Below are 8,374 nucleotides of genomic sequence, written 5' to 3' on the forward strand. Positions count from 1 at the left end.
GGTTCATTTGAATGTACACATGTGCAGCCACCTTTGGCACAAAACATGTGACCCAAATGAAACTCTAATTACTCCTAAATGTAATTAACATTCTATGATTCATGCTTTAATACTTATTCCTTCTAAATTCCTATTCTAATGGCCTAAATACAATGGCCAAACAAATAAAATGGAAAGGAATAATTACAAGAATAAAAATGAGCCCAATATTGGGTACCAAAAGCCCAAAGGCCCATGAAGCCCAAAACTAGGCCCAATAAGCCTATAGCCTAAAATGCTATCCTAAATGGTCAAAATACAAGACCCAAAATATAGGAAACCTATGCTAACATGATATATACAATATATAAAGAAACTAGCTAAAACAAGATATAACCCATGAGAAGCTCAACTTGGGCCTTTCAAGCCCATCGGGCCCATTGGGCCTTGACTGGCCCAAACCTTTATGTCTAGCCCATTCCTCTTGGTTCCTTTAATGTGTCACCCCTTGCCTTCCTAGGCATGATTCCATCAGAATATGTAATATCTAGAAATAGGTCTTTTATCTTTGACTGATCCTACATAATATGCATTGGTATAAATCTTTATATATATATATATGTGTGTGTGTGTGTGTGTGTGGTGTCTCCTCTTCTAAATAAAATCCTTTTTCTAAACTTGACTTCAAGTAGTGAAGGATTTTGTCAATTGCCAGAATATGCATTTTTCAAAGGTCATGCTTTAATCGACTAACTTGACTCATAACATAAGCAATATTTGGTCTAGTGTGTGATAGGTTGATTTTCCTACTGATTTCTGATACTTAGATTTTTCTATTGGAGGACTTTCTTCACTTTTAATTTTGTGATTCTAGTAAACTGGAATTCTTGAGGTCTTGCATTCCAACTTTCTTGTTTCTTTAAGAAAATCAAGGATATACTTTCTTGGAGAGATAATATGCTCTTCTTTGAATATGCAACTTTAATTTCCAAAAAAATACTTTAACTTCTCCAAGTCTTTCATCCCAAATTGTGTTGTCAGCTTTTTTAGGGTCAGCTTTTCTTCAACATTATCACCTATAATGATCATGTTGTCTACATAGACTAAAAATATTGAGATTGCCATTAGAGAAATGTTTTATAAACAAAGTATGATCATCTTGGCTTTGTTTATGATGAAACTAGTGAGAAGGTGGAAGTCAAATCTTCTCAACAAGCTCCATTGATCCTTCGATCTTCATCCATTGACCTCAAGCTTCATGAAACTCAAGAAAAATGGTGGAAAGAATAGGAGAGTGATGCACTACATTCAAGGGAAGATAAGCAAGAGATGAAGAACATGCAACAAGGGGAAATTCCTTGATAAAAACTCTTAAGAAGAAGGTTCTCCAAGGAGAGAACTATGCTTTTGAAGAGATAATTTTGAAAGTTTAATTCTCATATAATCTCAAAAGTGGCATGTATATAGGAGGAATGTATATATAGAGTCTCGTAGCTTGTGGTGCAAGTTAAGCTAACCATGGTTACATGTAACCAAGGTTAGGTTAACTTGTACTCAATACTACTAACTCTAGTTACATTTTCAAATTTGACACTACAAAAAAAAGTCAATTTAGCGACCGAATTTAGCAACCAATTTTTTTCTGTCACTAATAGCGACATAATTAGTTGCAATTTTTATTTAGCGACCGAATATTTTTAGTAGCAATTTTCGGTCGCTATTCAATTTGTAAATTACATATCCTTTAGCACCGAATAGTATGTAAATTTGCGACCGAATTGGTTTCGGTGGCTAAATTAGCGACGAAAAAATTTCGATCGCTAAAAACAATACAAAAATATTATTTATAATAATGGTAGCAACCAAATAAAAATTGGTCGCTAAATGTAAATTTTTAAAAAATTTAAGAATATATTTTTTAAAAAAGAAACAAATATAAAAATATATTATATTATTTGTATAATGATAAAAAAATTAATAATAAGAAATAAAAATCATGACCCTTTCAATAAAATTATTTTTTTTAAAATAATACATATTATATAATTTAAAATAGATAATATATCATAATGTATTAAAAAATGAGAAACATAATGCTATAAAAGAAATTGAAATAATAATTTTTTTAATTGAATCTTTTAAAAATTTTGGACTAATTTGAATAATAATGTATCTATCAAATTTATTTATTTTTCTCTTGAGAAATTTATTTCTCTTTTATCATACTTAATATTTTATTTTATTAAATAATATGAAAATACCCATTTTATTGTGCTTTCCAATTTTGTTAAGGTAAAAAAACTTCTTTTTAATTTTTAAATCTTATTTTATTTTAATTATTGTTTTAAAAATTAGACTTAAACATCTAGTTTAGTTGATATAATCGTGTTAGTTCCATCAACTTAAAATAATTGGTTTATATAAGGATTAATATGAATTTATCAAACAAATCTAAAATCGATAATTTTTTTTTTATGTTTTTTAAAAACAATTATTGTGTTAACTTAACAATAACCATCATAAAATTTTAAAATGTATTTTTCATTTAATTATTCATAAAATATACTTTTAAATTAAGCATTCAATAAAAAAAGATACTTTTAATTAATTTTTTTTAAAATTTTATTAATTCATTGTCATCCTCTCAATTGATTAAAAAGTGATAAAATATAATTAATGTTCAATTAGTTTAATAAATAAAAATTATAAAATAAATTATATATATAAATATACACACCAATAACACGTAAGTTATATTACTGATGGAATATTTCTGACAAATTTATATTTGTTAAAAATGTAAGAATTTTTGACAAAAATTGTCAATCATATATTAAAAAAGATCATTCATAAAACTTTATATATATATATATATATATATATATATATATATTCTAATATATATTATAATATATATATATATATATAGAGAGAGAGAGAGAGAGGAGGAGGAGGAATCAAATGACTCACAAAGTAACTCTTAGTAAAGTTACTCCACTCAATAACTCATGGTATATGTTGAATTTCATCGATCTAATTATTAAATTAAAAATATTAAATTTTACTAATAATTAATATAGAAAATATTGATTAGCTTCGAAATAAATTATTTGCAAATAATATAGTTGAAATATTAATTATTTTAAATTATTTAACTAGAATCTTATTAATAATTTACTATATGATTTTGATATTTTTGTATAACTAATATCTGGTTTTAAATTTGAAATGAAAATATTATGATATAACTTGATAAAATTTTAAATTAATATTTTATTAATGATTAATAATTAGAAAATAAAACAAGGATAAATATAATTTTTTGAATTTTATATCTTAGTCTTAAATACCCTTTGGCTTGCTGCTCCTCTAGCTCCTTCGTTCAAAATATAACCTTCACCCTTAATTCAAAATTCAAAAACACGTTCCAGTCAAAGAAAAAAAGGTTCGATAAACGATATGATGAAGGAATTGAGGAACTGACGGGAATGGTCTCTAAAACCTTATACACATTAGGCAATGCGACCTTCCCTTCGACGAAGAGGAGAAAATTGGAGACTCTGATGACCTTGTGGTAGAAGAAAAAAAGGGATGTGCTCTGAGCAGCAAAGGATTGTGTGAATAGCGGAGCGTTGTGCAGCTTGAATACAGAGGCTAGCATGAGTAGCGGAGTGTTGTTCGACATCGAAGGCTGGATTATGCAACTTGAACGGAAGAGTTGCAAAGTACGGAGAGGGAAAAATTAAACAAGGGTTAGGGTTAAGGAAACAAATGATTGAATTGATAAAAAAAAATGGGGGAAATGAAAAATAATTAAAAACAAGAAGGTGGGAATCATATTTTTTAATGAATAGATTAAATTAAATAAAAAAAATGTCTAAATGTTTCGGGAGTTTATAATAAACCCATCTTACTTGGGGTTTTATTATAATAAACTCATCGATATGCATAGGAGGAGGAATGTACATAAAGAATTTGGTAGCTTGTGGTGCAAGTTAAACTAACTATGGTTACATGTAACCAAGGTTAGGTTAACTTGTACTCAAGACTACTAACTTTAGTTATATTTTTAAAATTTGAATTTTCCTCCTAAAAATATCATTATCCTAGATATAGAAGAGCTAATAAAAGAATGCTACATGGCAAAGTGCAAATGGTGTGCATAGATGTTAACATCCTAGATCTAGAAGAGCCAATGGGAGTATCCTACATGGTAAGGTGCTAAAAATGTGACAAGGTGTGACACGTATGACTTGTTGGAGTTTGAATGAATTATGAGAGCTAGTGGTACACAAAGTGGACGTCCACTTTAGAGCTCCAATGCTCCCTACTCTCTCATGGGCCAAACAAACATAACCCACTACTAATTACACCTCTAAAATTTTTTTTAAAGAAAATAAATTCTTAACTAATTGATCCAAAAATATAATGTCAAAATTTAAATAGCTTTTAGGTTTTATTATTGTCATTTACTAACATTAATAAATTTAAAGCGGTTAAAATTAACGTTAAGAAAAAATATAAAACATTATATAACATTTCTTATCAATACATCAAAATAAAATAAAATAAAAATGACTATTATAAAGTATTTATATATTATATCAAAATAAAAAATCAATAGAAAAATTAGGTTAAAATATTTTAATATTTATTAATCACTATTATATTTTGCAATATTATACAATAAACTATTACTGAAAATGATTAAAAAAATATATATATCAAAATAAATTTATCAAAAATATTATATTATATTTCTTATTAATATATAATAAAAAAAATATTATAATACTAATTATCAAATTATTATCTATTTTTTATTTTTAATTAATTTCTTTGTATTTTATCTTTAAATATTTTCTGATTTATTTTATAATACTAATTAAAATATCTTATAAAAATTAAAAATATATTTAAATTTTTTAATCTTTCAAGAATAAAGAAAAAGGAAAAAAATTACTTTTTAGTCAGTTAAATAAATGAAAATGATACTTTATAAAAGTATTAGAAAAATTAATACTCATTTTTCCTCTAAAAAATTTTCATATATATACAATATTTATAAATTAAAATGATAATTATATTAATTATATGATATAATAACATTAATTTAAGAAACAGTAACGAAAACACAAAATATTAATTATATTAATTTAAAGTTATTGAGGTTTCAAAGTAAAAATAATTCTAAAATTCACCGAAAAATATTAATTATTAAAAATTTAATTAATATTGAAAAATAATAACACGTCAATAAAATTAGAATTAAAAACTTTTCAAAAAAATAAAAGAATTTTGCTTACATTTATGTAAAAAAAAGTATGGCATATTTTAATTTATTTACTTACATTTATATGTTTGATATTTTTTTTTAACATTTAAACATATTTTGATATTAATGTAATAAATAATTATATTATTTTAAATTAAATAAAAAAAATTATATTATTTTAAATTTAAAAAAATTAATAATAAAAATATTTTGATAGTGTATTTGGGATGCATATTTAAATGCATTATTTTGGGATGATTTATCATTTAACAGTGTAAATAATTGATATATTAGATATAATTTGTATTAGTAAGTTTAGCTGATGATGATTATAAATTCTTATTATTTTTTTGTAATTTGGTTCACTTTTACACTTTGTTTTTGTGTAGGTCATATATGTGACACCCTTACTACCCCAACACATATATAATATAATTTAATTAAGAAGAATAAACTTTTAAAGGGTTCGTAAAAGGGTTCACATAAAACTTCAAAACTGTTCTTTCTTCAATATAAGAAAATGACTGAAAAATAAAACTTGAAAGGTAAAATTTAAGAGTTTACAATTTTAAAATCATTTATTACAATACCAAATCCATATAAATATTCTGTCCTAGAAATCCTCTGCCCCGATGTCACACTATCAGAGCATTCCCATAATTTAACTATTGGCATTCTAGATGCCACTCGTAGCCGGATCTTCTTCACCTAAAATATCCACAGTTTATACGGTGAGAAAAGAAAATATCTATATGAAAAGTACATACAAACACATCACAATATAATCTCATCATAATTCATTATTTAATAATATATATATATATATATATATATATATATATATCAATCATTCATCATCTTCACATCTCAATTAACATTTAACATATCTCATTTCACATACATATCTCAATCCATCATAATCCACACCAATTATACAATTTACAACATCATTTCCACATTCATAATTCATGTCAATCTTACAATTAACAATATCATTTCCACATCCATAATTCACACCAATCTTACAATTAACACTATGTCAAGACCTCGCCACATCTGACACAAGTGATACATGTTAATTGCCTCCCACACCAAACCAGGGTCACGCCCTCCCTATAGCATCACTTACCCAGGGGCCGTGCCATCCCTAGTCATTAAGGAGTACGCTCGTCCCTGAAGCATCACCTACCCAGGGTTCGTATCATCCCTGATCATCCGGGAGTACGCTCGTCCCTGAAACATCAACTACCCAGGGTTCGTATCATCCCTAATCATCTAGGAGTACGCTCGTCCCTGAAGCATCAACTACCAGGGTTCGTATCATCCTTGTTCCTTTAGTGTGAGGAACCACAATCAAATTACAATCCATACAGTCTCTTGCAATTAACCCTATGCCAGGGCTGCCATAATCGACGTAAGTGGTGTGTGTTAACTGTCTTACTCATCCCACACCATGCTAGGGTCACGCCCTCCCTGTAGCACCACTTACCCAGGGGTCGTGTCATCCCTAGTCACTGATGTGAGGCACCACAATCACAATCATAATCACATCCATACAACATCTCATCTCATAATTCAAATTCACATCACGTAAACAATTCCATCTCACATACACAACAGATAAACCCAACAAAATAAGGGTTTACACACCCCTCAAGTAATTCACATCAAGATCATTCATTCTTATCAATCAATACAATAATAACATTCATAAATTAATATTATAAACAATGGAATTATCAATTTCATATAAATTTAACATAAACAATAAAACCCCCAATTCTTTCAAAACCTAACTCACATGCACTTTTCTACAGTTTCGTTCTTCCTCTCAGATCATCATTCTTACAAATTAAATATATATTTCTAATCCTCAACACATACAGAATCTAATGGTATCATTAATTCCTCAAACAGAAATATTTCAATTTTTCCAAAACCTAGCCTGCAGGAACTTTTCTATAATTTCGTTCTCTCTCCCAGAGCATCATTTTTACAAATAAATCATATATTCATAATCCTAAATTCATACAGAATCAAATAAGACCAATAATTCTCCAAACAGAAATAATTATAAAATTGCTCATAATCCTAAAGGATTCTTCCTCTATCCAATTCCCTCATGTAACTCTACATATAAATAATTCCATTTTTCCCCCGTACCTAGATAAACAGTAGTTGAAACTACAACAGGGATCTCTTGGTATCCTCCTCTAAGTGCTCCATGGTCTTCAGAGAGAAGAAGAAGGGAAGAAGAAAGAACAGAAGAGAATAGGAAGAGAGAATGAGAGATGTGAGAAAATGAGAGGTAAGGCCTCCTATTTATAGGAATCTGCCTCATCTAATCCGGAACGGCCCGTACCAAAAGTGGAACGGCCGTTCTGGACCCTCCAAAACCAAGCAAAAATCTCAACTGGAACGGCCCGTTCCAAAACCCAACAGAACGGCCCATTCTACTTTCAGAACGGCCCGTTCTCCAAATTAGAACGGCCCGTTCTCCAACCGGAACGGCCCGTTCTCAACTACTTTTTTTAGGCAAATTCTTTATTCCAGAACGGCCCGTTTCACTTTCGAAACGGCCCGTTCCAGGCAACGAATTGGGCCCACGGCCCCGCGAAAATTTGGGCTGTTACAATATTTGAAACTCCCGACATCAAATTTAAACGTTCTTAGTGTCCCTAGAAAAATAAGAGAGATTTCTACAACTTCTTCATTGGGAGCAAAGGCCAAATTAGACGTTAAATGTGTTAGGTCAAACAAAGACGAAGCAATTCCCAGCAAGGTTTTGAATGAGACAAATATAATACATATTGTTATCTCTAACAAGTATGTTAGTGTTTTAGAAGAACATAAGTACAGGAAAAGTGAAGAACAAGCGTAATGACCAGACGATACAAGACAACAAACGAAAGGCCAACACAAGCATCCAACAAGCAAAATCAAAAACAAGACAAAAGCGCGTCAAGCACAACCTAAAGTGAAACATAAAGACTCAAACGAAGGTTGGTCAAAGATAATTTGAAAGTCTGACCATATACAAGTTGCCAGATGAAAGGAAAAGTCAATGTGTTAATAACAAATTCTCAGACAAAGGTCAAGACTTGAGCTACATATAGACTA

Source organism: Cajanus cajan, chromosome 1 (assembly GCF_000230855.2).
Source record: "Cajanus cajan strain Asha chromosome 1, NIPB_CcT2T_4, whole genome shotgun sequence".
In the NCBI taxonomy this organism is placed as follows: domain Eukaryota; kingdom Viridiplantae; phylum Streptophyta; class Magnoliopsida; order Fabales; family Fabaceae; genus Cajanus; species Cajanus cajan.